Raw genomic sequence first — 14,722 nt, 5'->3', positions numbered from 1 at the left:
AACATCAAATATTTTCTTTCCTTCGTTTGTTTACCTCATGGCAAGCGCGAACTGGCTGCAGTTCCGAAAAGCTGTTACAAAGATGACAGTATCCTATTTTCACCACAAAACGTCAATGAATACATATATATATATATATATATATAATTAGTAGTGTAGGATGGGAACAGAAACCGAGACAACAAAGGTTATGTGTGAAAATGTGTTCAGCCGGGAATCGAACCCGGGTCTCCTGGTTACCGGTCAGATGCCTTACCACTCGGCCACTGAACCAACCCCGCCATTCAGCCGAATTGGAAGGACCTTTAAATGGCAAGCTCTGAGGAGAATCGCACATTTTCTGCAGTGAGGATCGCGTCACTATGCTCAAGTTGATCAGGGGGAAATTTACTGTGAATCGCTGATCAACTTGAGCATAGTGACGCGATCCTCACTGCAGAAAATGTGCGATTCTCCTCAGAGCTTGCCATTTAAAGGTCCTTCCAATTCGGCTGAATGGCGGGGTTGGTTCAGTGGCCGAGTGGTAAGGCATCTGACCGGTAACCAGGAGACCCGGGTTCGATTCCCGGCTGAACACATTTTCACTCATTTCCTTTGTTGTATCGATTTCTGTTCCCATCCTACACTACTAATTAATACTTGTCAGAAATCACTGTGAATCGCCTTCTGAAGGGAATAGGTTGGTGATCCAAAGGTAAATGAGGCAGTTAGTTGTTGTTATTTCCCCGCTCAAACTTACACAATCATTATATATATATATATATATATCTCATGTTATAATGTCTGTCAGGGGTACCCAACGAGAATATAGTTCAAAACCACTTAAACATAGCATTGGTCAACGTATTTTAGTATTTAAACGGTAGATATGGGCATATTTTTATCCCCTAAAAATTTTTCATCCGTTCGGATTTCCTAGGTGAAAGTCTAGTGATCTGAAAATTATAGGGATCAAAACTTACCTTTTCGAAAATTTCAGCCAGAGAAAAGGCTCCCGAAAATTCTAGGTGACCTTTTCAGGGTAAAAATCCGTTAAAAATCGGCAATTACACCATTTTTCAGATGTTCGAAAATCCTAGGAGAGGCAGGCAAGCAAGAAATTTTACAAGAAAAGTTCCGAAAATTCTAGATCTCAAATTATCTTCCGAAGGAATATTTCCAACAATTGACGTTGGGTGCCCCTGGTCTGTATCAATCTTTTAAAGCGCATTTAAAACAAGCAGAATAAATTTAAACGACTTTAAGGTCGGTGGTGCAACGCGTTTTCCCACTACGATTTTTCTCTTCAAACTCGTCGTACTACGGGTCGGCAGTACGAGATTTGAGAGTTTGCATCTCGCGTAATCTCCTCATGTTTCAGACATCTGTGATCGTGTTAACAACCAGCTTAAGGTTATTATGCGTTTCAGAAATATTGTATCCAGTAATACTAAAACTAGGTTGTAGAAAGCTTTCATCATACTGTATTTTCTATATTGTAGTAATGTATGGCACTTTTGCGGAGCCGGAAACGCGCGAAAATGAGAATTGCTAAACAAGCAGGCTCTACGTCTTATTTTTGATGACAACAGCAACACATACGAGAAGAATACAAGAAGAATACAAGACATGCTTATAATGGTCTATAAAGCACTTCATGCTTTAACACCTGTGTATATCATATCCTTAATTATTCTGAGACGCAATACCCAAGGGCTTAGAGGTATAAATAAGTTGTACCAACCTCGTGTGAACACTACAAACTATGGCAAAAACTCATTTAAATTCACTGCTACTAAATACTGGAATATCTTAACTGATAAACTTAGAACCGCACCCAGCGTAACTAATTTTAGGAACAATATCAAGTCATATATATGTTAGTTTTTATTATGTCTTATCTCATTGTACATACTTTTGTTTAGTTTTATCGTAATATTATAATCTAAGCTATTGTTATTTAATATCGTTGTTACTGTGTAATTTGCATTGTTATTTTAGATTACATGCGGAGATACTAACATATTTCTTTGCTACTCTAAAAAAACAAATCCGAATCGAAATAAAGTTATGTATGTACGTATGTACGTATGCGCATGCTCTTTAGAACCTGCTTCCAGGTCTCGTACTCGTATTCGTCACTTTCTATTGAAAGACCATCCCAAGGAAAAGCAATTACCGGTTTCCATGCACTCAATTAGACACATTATGCAAATGATCCAATGTTCCTTTTATCCGACGCACGCAAAGGAGAGCTCGAAATGACATCAAATTGTTGACAGATCATTTTGAATTTTCGAAAGTTACAGTTGAAATTGTAATCATGATCAGGTTAATAAATCAGACATAGTTTGAACGTTGAAAAGAACCGTGATGATGGCGGCCTTTTACCTGGCTCCTATTTGCACCTGTTACACGGCATTTTTTACTGAATAACAAAGCATTTTGTAATACCTTACGCAATTTGTGGTAAATGCTGCAGCATTTAGTAATAACTGTAATGTAGAAATTTAGCCAAGCCCAAAAGCGGAGGTCCCTGCATGGTTATTTATTCTTACTGCCTTTAGGGTTAGTGAAAATAAAAGATTTCGAATTGTCCGTGTTTTGCTGTTTCCGGTTGCAATTGCTGCTTAAATTAAATCATTTTCTCTGCTTTCTTCTATAGAAAAATTCTTTGAATCACTAGTGAATTTCGCGGTAAATATCACGCCAAAAACCGATATCGCTTGAATCACGAAGCGATAGGGTTATGTGCCGTGTAAAACGCATCAGTAACGTCATCCATAGTCTCTCAAGTAACAGCTAGTCTTGTAGGTAGGAAAACATTTAGTTAACTTGCAATGGCATCGACGTCATTGAAACGCAAATGGCGTTTTAGTAGGTTTTACAATACAATACAATACAAACTTTATTGACACTCCCTAAAAAGGGCTTTTCGGTGACAATTATCTAAAAATTACAAAAATTACAAAAATACAATAAAATAGACGTGAGATAAAACTAAGACCGAAGGGATAGGAAAGCAGCAAATAATTTGGCTCTAAGTTTACGCTTAAAATTACGAGAAGAGTCGCAGAGTTTAAGGGAATTATCTAGACTATTCCAGAGACTTACTGTCCGATAAAAGAATGTCCTTTGTCCAGATTTAGATTTATATAACGGTATATGCAAAAGTTGGGAGTTTCTGGTGGCGCGACCACTTACTTCGCCACGTGTTAAAAACTTCGATGAGAGATAAGTAGGAGCGGAGCCAGTCATACATTTAAAAGCAAGCACGGCGTCGCGGAGATATAGTTGAGATTTAATAGGTAGCCAGTGCAGTTCTTTCAGGAGCGGCGTAACGTGGTCAAATTTTCTAGAACCACAGATAATCCTGGCTGCAAAGTTCTGGACCGCTTGTAGCTTTAGGAGGTTGGTGGCCGCTGCACTGGACCAGACGGAGGAACAGTAAAACAACTTACTAAAGACTAAAGTATTAATTATTGTAATTAAAGTCGATCTGTCAAACACACGCTTAACATGCTTTGCTTTTAAACCAAATATACTTTTATGTATCTCAAGAATGGAACGCCAATTGAATAAAAAAGACAAGCGGTGAAAAATAAATGTCGGGAATCTTAAAAGCGACGAGTGATGGACTTCGACAACAATCTTTCGCCAGGGGCACCCAACGGGAATATAGTTCTAAACCATTTAAATTTACCTTTGCTAAACATATTTTAGGAGAAACTCTCAGCAATTTTCACCCAAGACTGTGCAAGATAAAAAAATTGAAAATTGCCAAATTTTATCACAATAAAGGACTACCAAAACCGTTTTTAGAAAAATATGTTTTAGTTTCTTTCGATAATTATTTTTCCTGGACGGCGACCTTTTCGGTACGGGGCCTTGTGAGCGAGTGAAAACGACTCCGAAATGTTGCTAGTTTGAATCGCCATTTTTGAAATAACGAATGATTAACTTGAAAATGGCCGTTTTTATACTAGAGACGCATAATTCGTCTGGGACGAACTTGGGCAAACATTTTTCTGCGTCTGTTAAATTCGTCTAGTATAAAGACGGCCACAAGACGCATTGTGCGTCTGGACGAAGAATCTATTTTAGTGCGTCCTCGAAGACGCACTAAACTGGAAAGTTCGTCTAGGCGCATTGTGCGTCTAGCCCGTCTTTATACTAGACGAATCCCCGTAACAGACGCAGAAAAAATGTTTGCCCAAGTTCGTCCAAGACGAATTATGTATCTCATATAGTTCGTCCCGTCTTTACACTAGACGGATAACATGAGAGACGGAGGTTGCCTATTTACCGAGTTAGGATTTCGAGTTGGATTTTCGAGTTAGGATTTCGAGTCGGTTTTTTCGTCATGCTTACTAGTAATCCAGCTGCAATGAATCGGCCAGTTTGTCCGTAAACCGTCTGGTAGATTGCCAGTCCAATGCAGTCAACAAAAGAATATGTGTAGGGGTGGGGTTAGTGTTTTGCGTTTTTATTCTGCAACGTCACTATATAAAGCATACATGAAGTAAGAGGCAAAATATTGAGTCTGCCATGATCTCATTTCCCTTCGCCACTAACATGCTCCTCATTTAAAAAAAAAGCAAGATTGGGAAAGCTTTAATAGCAAAAGATAAACGAAACGAAAAATATTACAATAACCGGGCGTAAATCGAAGGTAAGATCTAGAATATGATTTGTCATATCTATTCTGGTGGTAGAAATTTAGTAATCCACGTTAAGAATTAGGCACAACAAAAAGCAAATATATAAATCCTATAATCCCACCATATTTTGAAGACCAACAAATGGCACTAATGCAGCTTTAAAGTGCTTTCCTAGTTCCCCAACCCCCAGAAACTGTTTTGTTTTCTGCACTTTAAGCGGTTGGATATCATACGAGACATTCAAAGAAATTTCTTCTTGCCCCTGGATTTCGGTTATTGCACGCTTGTACGTGTCATTCAAGTAAATAAAGTATTTTATAAGTCTCCTCGCCATGGGGACTCAAGGCCTGCCCACCCCTCCTGCTCACGTTATTCGCTGGCTTTTGACAGTCGACTCTGAAATGGCTTCTTTCCTTTTCCGTTCGCTTGCTGAGGATTTGCTTGTTTTCTTTTCAAACTCTTGCGATTCAAGAAAAATTAATTGCTTAACTGGTGAATTCGACAGTAGATTTCGCTGGAAAAACCGATATCACACTCATCCCTTCGTGATTCATGCGATCAGTCGGTTTTTCAGGTGAAATTAACCGTGGAATTCACTAGTTAGGCAGCGAAGAAAATGACATAATTAAGCAATCTCCGGGAAAAGCAAGAGGCGGACAGTTACAAAGCCTTTTATTTTCACTAATCCTATAGCCAGTACGAATAAACAAGCCAGGAGCTCCGCTTTTAGGCTTGGCTAAATCTATATATTATGAAATGGGATACCTTTCTTTGTTTGTTTTGCAGGTATGTTCAGAAAGTGAATTAAGGAAACTTGTTTGCGTAAAAATATGGAATGGAATGAATCTTTCTAGTATGCAAATTTTTAGGTCAGTTCTTTTAATTACCGGATATGTCACTCTTAAACCAAAGACAGTTAAATTTAAATGACACGTTCCATTTTATCTATAGTAGTTCCAGTAAACCTAAAGTCTCGAATTGTTCAGTGAATAAATCGAGATTAGCGTGTGTGATTTCAATATACCTCGCCTTCGTTTAGGTGGTCAAAGGTCGACTTTTGTTGCCAAACAGCATGTTGAAATTGGGCCTCAAAAATCCTCCCTTTCATTTACCCAAAAATTTTATTGAATTTAATTGCAGCAGAAGCATTGCTTATTCCGATGAATATCGTCCCGTTTGAGAAAGCCATGTACCAGGATGCTTTTTTGACGGTCGAATTTCGCACAAACTTGGCACTCTGTAATCAATCTAAAAAAGGTTATGTTTCAAAATTTGGTCAAAAATTCCAGTTTTGGTATATTGTACCGCGCTAAAGGGTGTATGAATTACTCTAGCTGTGCCATGTTGTTTTGATTTTCAAATTAATAATTTGTTATTTCAAAAATAGCGATTTAAACAAGCGACATTTTGGTGTTGTTTTCACTCGCTCTCAAGGCCCCATACCAAAAAAGTCGCCGTCCAGGAAAAATAATTATCGAAAGAAACTAAAACATATTTTTCTAAAAATGGTTATCTTGCACAGTCTTAGGTGAAAATTGCTGAGAGGCGCTCTTTAAAGTGTCTTAACGGTAGATAGAGCCATATTTTATCCCCTAAAATAAAGGGATCAAAATTGACCTTTCGAAAATTCTAGGTGACCTTTTTAGGGTAAAAATCCGCTTAAAATGGGCAATTATACCATTTTTTTGATGTTCGAAATTCCTAGGACAGGCAGACAAGCAAGAAATTTTATAATCTGAAAATTCTAGATCTCAAATCGTCTTCCGAACAGATATTTTCCGAAAATTGACGTTGGGTGCCCCTGTTTCGCCCGTCGAGCCGTAATCAAAGTAAGCTGTTTTTCTAATATTTTACCAAGTGTGGTGTAATGTACAACACTGAAACCAAATGGAAAATTCCCTGGTAATTTATGGGTTTAACAAAGACAGAGAAGGAATCGAACACCTTAAGTGGATCTGTGATGTCAGTCGTCTGGCTATTTGTATTTAGTTGTATTCAACGCTGCACAGTCTTCCAGAAACAATTGGAAATCCCACTATTCTTGCTATATTTATTTTGTGTTCGACTCTGCAGTCTTTAGGTAAAAATAATAATTAGAAATTTGACAGCTAAGAACTATTTGAAAGAAAGATCCTGAAATATATGTTAGAGTGGGTTTCATGTCTTCACGCGTGCAATGAAATACGAAGGGTTTTTGCCTCTAATAGCAAAGATGTTTTTTTTCATTTTTCTTTTTTTAAATATCTTTTTCGCTGGTGCAGGTTTTTGTGAAAAATTTCGGCCTTTATAAAAATTTTTGGCCTCTGTGATTTCATCATGTTGTGCAATACGCGAGTTTAATACATTTGCATGAGTGGGTTGAAATGTGATACGCGAATATTTTTTTCTTTCTGACACATGCATGGTTGATAAGTAGCCAAGTACTGAACGACAGAAAAAGATCTGTTTTGTCACTATAGGGTAGAACGAAGTCTATTTGGGAAGCCAACAATATTTCTATAAGTCCTGGTTAATCCAATTTATTGCTACCACAGGCGAATCAAACATAATTTGAATGCTCAGTCAACTTACCGGTTTGTAGGGTTCATATGGCAAACATGAAATGAAGAAAAAACAACAGCCAATCCTTGTTTACTGCAAGAAAAATGCATGAAATAAGCTTACTGTTACTTTCAGCCAGAAAAAAGGCTCCTGAAAATTCTAGGTGAGCTTTTAGGGTAAAATCCGTTAAAAATGGGCAATTATACCATCTCTTAGATGTTCGAAAATCCTAGAAAAGGGAGGCAAGCAAAAAATTTCACAACAAATATTCCGAAAATTCTCACACATGTCCAATATACATGAACTGAGTCGGGTCGTCAATTGCTGTTGACGGCCCGACTCACCGGATGTCGGGTCGTGAAGTTTAAAAAGGAAGTAAGATTTACTACCGGAAGTCGAACTGCCTGAGGCAGCTTCAAATATCTCGACGGATCGTGACGATCCGATCAGGTCGTGACGACCCGTCATTTGAAAAGTCGACCCGACTTTTGGAAGTGTCAGGTGGTGAGAGAAAGAAAAATTTCGATGAACAAAGGTGGCTGTGCTGCTCAAAAATGTTGTATGTTTCGTTCTCAAAGAGTAGCGACTAAAATATCGATATACGCGTAGAAAATTATAAACATCAACCAGAACAGCATTCACAAATGTTGCGAATATGTGTCCTTGATACCCTGACAACATGCTGTTCAGAAACAGCAATAATAATTGACTGTAATAGCGCTCCGAAATGTTGAATGCTTCGTTCTTAAAGCGTCGCGAAATCGCCGTACACTTCCTCAAAACATATAGTAACTAAAATATCGATATACGCATAGAAAATTATAAACATCGACCACAACAGCAATCACAAATGTTGCGAATGTGTCCCTAATACCCTGACAACATGCTGTTCAGAAACAGGAATAATAGCGCTCCGAAATGTTGAATGCCTCGTTCTTAAAGCGTAGCTATGGAAGTGTCAGGTGGTGAGAGAACGAAAAACTTTGATGAACAAAGGAGGCTGTGCTGCTCAAAAATGTTGTGTGCTTCGTTCTCAAAGAGTAGCGACTAAAATATGGATATACGCATAGAAAACTATAAAAATCGACCAGAATAGCAATCACAAATGTTGCGAATGTGTCCTTAAGTGGCAGTCTCTCTAAAAGCGGTCCACTCGACTTCGGGACCAAAAAGAATTTTCCCTACTTTTTTGTCAGTGAAAAGGATTTGGCACATACATATAAAAAAGCAATTTATTATTTTCCAGTTTCTTATCTTTGCTTTGCTACGAGCCAAAATTGAAGTTTGGCGAAACTGAGTTTGCCGACCGTGATCAGAAAGGTAAAATTCACCGATTTTGTGAAGCGTACTACGTCCCCTATAATGCAGCTCATAGAATTTCGTTTTCATACAAATTCTAAGGTACATTCATTACTTAGACTGACGAAATATGGAAACTTTTCGGAAAATTTTAAGCTTACAAGAGAGGCTGGAAGACACCCTACTCTGAGGCCTTTGTTCACCTACTAAAATTTTGCCAAGTTTGAGGAAGAAAATCTCAAAAGTTGGGTCTAAATGAAGGCTAAAAAGCAGATCACAGTAAATTTCTTACCTTAATAAACCGTTCCATAAGTTCAAACCGCTGGGTATCTCCTTGGATTGCACGCGACAACAGATTAAAATCTGCCACAATCAGTGTATTTACACAACAGTTAATATCCCTCGTGTCAAAGTTCATTTGCATAACCCTTGCACTCGGTGAAAATATGTCTTCTGCAGTTCGGGTTCGTTTGTTGACCTTCTAAGTAGTGACAAAAAGCTTCCTTTAGTAAATGGATAAGCTGTAGATCCAGTTTTGAGGTGCACGTTGCGTTAAAGTTGATCAATTCTCAAGACTTACTCCAAAAGTAAATAATGGCTGTCACTAATTGCCGTCGTTCTGACAAGCTCCTTTGGTACATTCTCCCACAGATCGACGGAACGCTAGGAGAAGATGAAAGTAATAAGTTTTCATTTACCGTTTTTATGACAACTGAATCCTGTATTACTACTAGCCTAATGACTACTAGGAACTTGAGCGTAAAGACAACAACAACGAACACTTGCCGGTTATCTCTGAGAGGTGAGTTCGGCAAGTGCACCTGAGAACACGACAGGCTTGAATGGAACCATGTTTTGCCATGGTCTGTGCTTCTGTTTCATGCTTGATGGCTGCTTGTATTTTACAATCACCGCTTATGTAGCACTTAAAATGAACGTCGGGATCCGTTGATGCCACGAATGCAACACTAGCCGTATTTGTCACAATGTCACACAAGTTTTAACGTTACCAGCTATGGAGGATCCCCTGCCCTGCGCGCGCTAGCGTTGGTGAATAGATTTGTCAAGAAAAACTCGTTTCATTTCAATATTGAAATTGATAAACCCACCCATTGATTTAATTTTTGGACTAGTGTAATCCTTTCAGTATCACCAAACGACGACAATCATTACAACTTTTTGACTTATACTTTTCCTCAAAAAAATATAAGGAGTTGCTGAAAGTAGATATGTGACTGAAATTCATTTTTTTCTTTCCCGTTATCAGGCATTCGTTTTTCACAGAAAACCCAATGGTCGACCTATGAATAAAATAAAAAGATAGGGCCAAGAAACTCAGCAGATGCGGAGAGAGCGATTTCTGGCTTTGTTGATCATAGGACTAGTACCCTACGGTTTTTTCTCCAGCAGGACCCAGCACTGTTGGCCATAAAACTAGTTTGTCTTTGATTTCTCAGACTGGCGAAACAAATAGTTTAGTGATGGGACATGCCGTCTTACCTTGCTCGAAGGAGGGTGCCTGGGGGTAATCCCCGTATGGGCTATATAGGTACGTGCAGCCCCAAAGGGTAAGGCTTTCAGCCGTTTTGGTCATAAATAGTGTATAATTATCGACTTCTTTAATCAGTAGGGTCCCTTGTTTCTGAGCGATCAGCTAAAAACTATGGGATTCAATGAGTCACGATGCTCAAGGACACGTGCCATCATTTTGAAATTTCCAACAAATTTGGACATGTTGAAATAATGCTCATGTTATAAATGTATTCCGTGGCTCGTCATCATCAGCGCAACTTTGATAATTAGCGGTGTAACTGTTACCAAGGCTTTGAATTTCTGTTGAAAAAAAATACTTGATGTGGTGTGCGTTGAACTACAGGCAAAAGGATTCAATTGCTTTTTGTTTGATTGATTGCTGTTCGGGCAAACAGTTCTGTCTAGTGTTTGCTGTGAATACAAGACTGTATTAACACTACTTTTAATTCAGCGATGATAATGCTCGCGAAATATCAAAAAGGTGTTTTTCCTCGGCTTTTATGATTTTTACAGACATCGTTAGGATAAGAATGACTCTGAGGTTAAGAATTTCTATTCCAGATGGTCCGGATCGATGCAAGATATATATTTTAACGATAACTGCAGAAATCCTACCGCGTTCATTGGCTAATTTTCATTGTCAGTAAGCGAATAGACACATGAAACTGTAATTTGTGCGACATGTCAATTAGCGAGAGCGGACAATTTGTTATCGTAAAAAGCAATTTGACGTCAACCTCGTTCCGAGGGTCTCTCTTAGCTGCCTCCATTGTCGTTGAGAGAAGACCCTGGTTCACTCTGGTCACGTGGCAGTCGTCAACAAACATTTTCCCACTAGGGTAGTGCTTTAGTTATATTTTGATTCCGCAACTGGGCGAAAGAGTATTCGTTTGACAAGGCATTTTTTAAATAAGTGATCTTTATCTTACAATGTAAGTATCAAAAAGGTAAAAAGAGCGGATGTTTTATACCCACAGGAAATGAATTCCCGTACAAGCGGTCAACCTAAATACAAGAGCTTTCGTGATCGACAAGACAACTTCAAAAGTTCCATGTAGGGCCTCGATTGACGTTCACAAAAAAAATTGATTTCGTTAGTAGCTAAAGCTGCTTCTCCAGAACAAACACTAACATAAAAGAATACACCAAGTACTACGTTTGCTTGATAAAAATGTCTCTTTTATTTTACCGCGGCTAAAAATATACACGCTATGAAAGCGTACTCTTTCCCAGTGGAATGGCCTATGCATCTGTCCTGTTATTGACAATGAATTTCCTCCTAATGTTGTCAAATTAGTTGATCAATAACAGAAAAAACGCATGAAACGCTGACGTCGATATGTTAAATAACACATGCCAATCGTAGTGTATATTTCCCTCCCCGTTGCATAAGTCCCGTAACTAGTTTTATGACCAACAATGCTGGATCCTTCCGGAGAAAAACCGGTGGGGTACTAGTCCTATGAGCAACAAAACCAGAAATCGCTCTCTCCGCATCTGCTGAGTTTCTTGGCCCTATCTCTTGATTTTCTTCATTTTTTCATGGGTCGACCGTTAGGTTTTCTGTGAAAAACCAACGGCTGAAAACAGGAAAGAAAAAAGTGAATTTCACTTGCATATCTACTTCCCCTGCTGCGTCAGCAAGTCCTTATATATTTTTTGGAGGAAAAGTAGGTAAAAATTGAAAAGCTGTAATGTGTCGTCGTTCAGTCATACTGACAGGATTACACTAGTCCAAAAATTAAAGCAATGGGTGAGTTTATCTATTTCAATATTGAAATGAAACGAGTTTCACTTGAAAAAGAAACATATTGATCGGCGCGCGCAGTGAAGGGGATTCTCCGTATTGGTCACGTTACAACTTGTGTGACATTGTGACAAATAAGGCTAGTGTTGCATTCCTGGCATCAACGGATCCCAACGTTCATTTTAAGTGCTAGAAAAGCGCTGATTGTAAAATACAAGCAGCCATCAAGCATGAAACAGAAGTACAGACCATTCATCGAAAAGCATGGTTCCATTCAAGCCTGTCGTGTTCATTCAGGTGCACTTGACGAACTCACCTCTCAGAGATAACCGGCGAGTGTTCGTTGTTGTTATTTTTACGCTCAAGTTTCTAGTAGTAGTCATTAGGCTAGTAGTAATACAGGATTCAGTTGTCATAAAAACGGTAAATGAAAACTTACTACTTTCATCTTCTCCTAGCGTTCCGTCGATCTGTGGGAGAATGTACCAAAGGAGCTTGTCAGGACGACGGCAACGGTCAATTAGTGACAGCCATTATTTACTTTTGGAGTAAGTCTTGAGAATTGATCAACTTTAACGCAACGTGCACCTCAAAACTGGATCTCCAGCTTATCCATTTACTAAAGGAAGCTTTTTGTCACTACTTAGAAGGTTAACAAACGAACCCGAACCGCAGAAGACATATTTTCACCGAGTGCAAGGGTTATGCAAATGAACTTTGACACGAGCGATAGTAACTGTTGTGTAAATACACTGATTGTGGCAGATTTTAATCTGTTGTCGCGTGCAATCCAAGGAGATACCCAGCGGTTTGAACTTATGGAACGGTTTATTAAGGTAAGAAATTTACTGTGATCTGCTTTTTAGCCTTCATTTAGACCCAACTTTTGAGATTTTCTTCCTCAAACTTGGCTAAGTTTTAGTAGGTGAGCAAAGGCCTCAGAGTAGGGTGTCTTCCAGCCTCTCTGATAAGCTAAGAATTTTCCGAAAAGTTTCCATATTTCGTCAGTCTAAGTAATGAATGTACCTTAGAATTTGTATGAAAACGAAATTCTGTGAGCTGCATTATAGGGGACGTAGCACGCTTCACAAAATCGGTGAATTTTTCCTTTCTGATCACGGTTGGCAACCTCAGTTCCGCCAAAATTCAATTTTGGCTCGTAGCAAAGCAAAAATAAGAAACTGGAAAATAATAAATTGCTTTTTTATATGTATGTGCCGAATCCTTTTCACTGACAAAAAATGAGGGAAAATTCTTTTTGGTCCCGAAGTCGAGTGGACCGCTTTTAGAGAGACTGCCACTTAATACCCTGACAACACGCGCTTCAGAAACAGCAATAATGACTGACTGTAATAGCGCTCCGAAATGTTGAATGTAACCTGCGATCAGGCTCTATTTTAGTTTCGCGTGGTACGTGGAGTTGGCGAAACGAAAAATAGAGCCTGACCAAATTCCTCTTCGAAATTCCTTCCGCCCACTTTTTTTTGATTGATTGACATGTATTTCATCGGCCAGTCAAATTTACTTGCATTTCACCAATACACGCGTGGACGGCAGATTCACGCTACTTTGTTTTGACCAGAGTTAATTACCGTAGGAGGAATATTATAAACGAAATCGAAAGTTACCGTTTGCTTTAATTTGGGAAAAACACATTTAAAGCATGGGGAATGTTTTCGACGACTATATTACGGCAAAGGCCGGTGAATATGCAATCTTTTAAGCCTGACATCTTAATTTGTAATTGAGATAACCTAGCATTTTGTCGTTGGACGGTTTGGAAATACATTATTCCTTTAACGTGTTTGTCCATGAAGGTTTCTTTGGTGATTTTTTCGGGTAATATCTTCAGTTGCAGTGTATTTCTAGAATTGCGCGCAGTAAAATCATGATAAGTTTGGCTGTTAATTTTTTGATGGAGTACGAACAGTAAGATGGACTCGCAAAGTTTCTTTTATTGTTGTACAATTGGTCTCTCTGGAAACATGAGATATTCAAAACATGCATTCGTGTAACTTGCGATTTTATCAGCATCTCCTCCTGTTGATATATATGTCCCCTGTCTCTTCCAGGAAACCAATATGCATCGGCTTTCATTGCCATTTGAAAGAACCAGCTATTTAGCTTTCAAAACATCAGGGAAGTTTGTGCCAAAGTACCAACCTCGTTCCCAGGGTCTTCGCGGCTTTCAATATGGCGGCGGGTCTTGAGAAGACCCTGGCACACAGTGAACTAAAAAGATCGCTGATTGGTGTTTTTCTCACATGAACTTTGATTGGTTTAATATCGAAAGAAAGATGGCGGCTAGTGAGGAGAGCCAGAAGAAGAACAGAATTCGTGTTTAAATCATTTTCAACGTTGTAGCTGTTCCGTAAGAAGCAGCTGCAAATTAACAAGCATAACAGTCAAAAATAATTCACCGTTTTTTCACGTTGTACGATGATCTACATCAGGCCTCGATTCCAATTAAAACTACGTTGGCTTTTCACGACCTCTGGCATAGGGATCGCTCTATGATTATTAATATAGAAGGATATAATGGTGTTTGAAAGACGTAACGATAATTAAGTGATTTTATTTCGTACGTACCTTTACGTTTTGGTTCATTTTGGCGTCTCACAATTGTAATTCCCTGACGCGATCGAGTATTGTTACTGTTGTTCAATGTTTTCACCATGTCAGATTGTGTTACAAATTATAAAATTGTGCAAGAGGGTTCATAGATTATTGATGTGGTTGATTTAGCAGTTGTATGTGGCGCTGTCGACTCGTGTGACAGCTGCAATGACGGCGGGTCTGTTAAATACAGGTCACATTCCACAGGTCAAGACTAAAGGTCGCTGCTCCAATAATCCCTGAACAATCAACAACTAAGCCAAAAGTTTCCCCGAGACCTGAAACAACATTTTTGTTGAGTGATTAGCGCTAGCAGACACTTTTGGTGTTGTTTATTTGTCTGCAG

At 38.8% G+C, this 14,722-nt stretch overlaps 1 protein-coding gene, 1 long non-coding RNA gene and 2 other non-coding genes across 4 annotated transcripts in view; 3 read left to right on the top strand and 1 right to left on the bottom strand.

Moving 5' to 3' along the window:
• Window positions 1-14,722, top strand: part of LOC138050404 (uncharacterized) — a 71,655-nt gene that overhangs the window by 639 nt on the left and 56,294 nt on the right. The gene's annotated exons all lie outside the window — the stretch shown is intronic.
• Trnat-ggu (transfer RNA threonine (anticodon GGU)) lies at window positions 202-273 on the bottom strand. Its single transcript has one exon. It is a non-coding gene; the product is annotated as a tRNA-Thr (tRNA).
• Window positions 507-578, top strand: Trnat-ggu (transfer RNA threonine (anticodon GGU)). Its single transcript has one exon. It is a non-coding gene; the product is annotated as a tRNA-Thr (tRNA).
• LOC138050405 (uncharacterized) lies at window positions 4,533-14,462 on the top strand. The gene is made up of 3 exons (XR_011132602.1): window positions 4,533-4,651; window positions 5,427-5,509; window positions 13,833-14,462. It is a non-coding gene; the product is annotated as an uncharacterized lncRNA (long non-coding RNA).

The sequence above is a fragment of the Montipora capricornis genome, chromosome 6 (assembly GCF_036669925.1).
Source record: "Montipora capricornis isolate CH-2021 chromosome 6, ASM3666992v2, whole genome shotgun sequence".
NCBI lineage: Eukaryota > Metazoa > Cnidaria > Anthozoa > Scleractinia > Acroporidae > Montipora > Montipora capricornis.
This window is presented reverse-complemented; position numbering and strand designations above follow the sequence as displayed.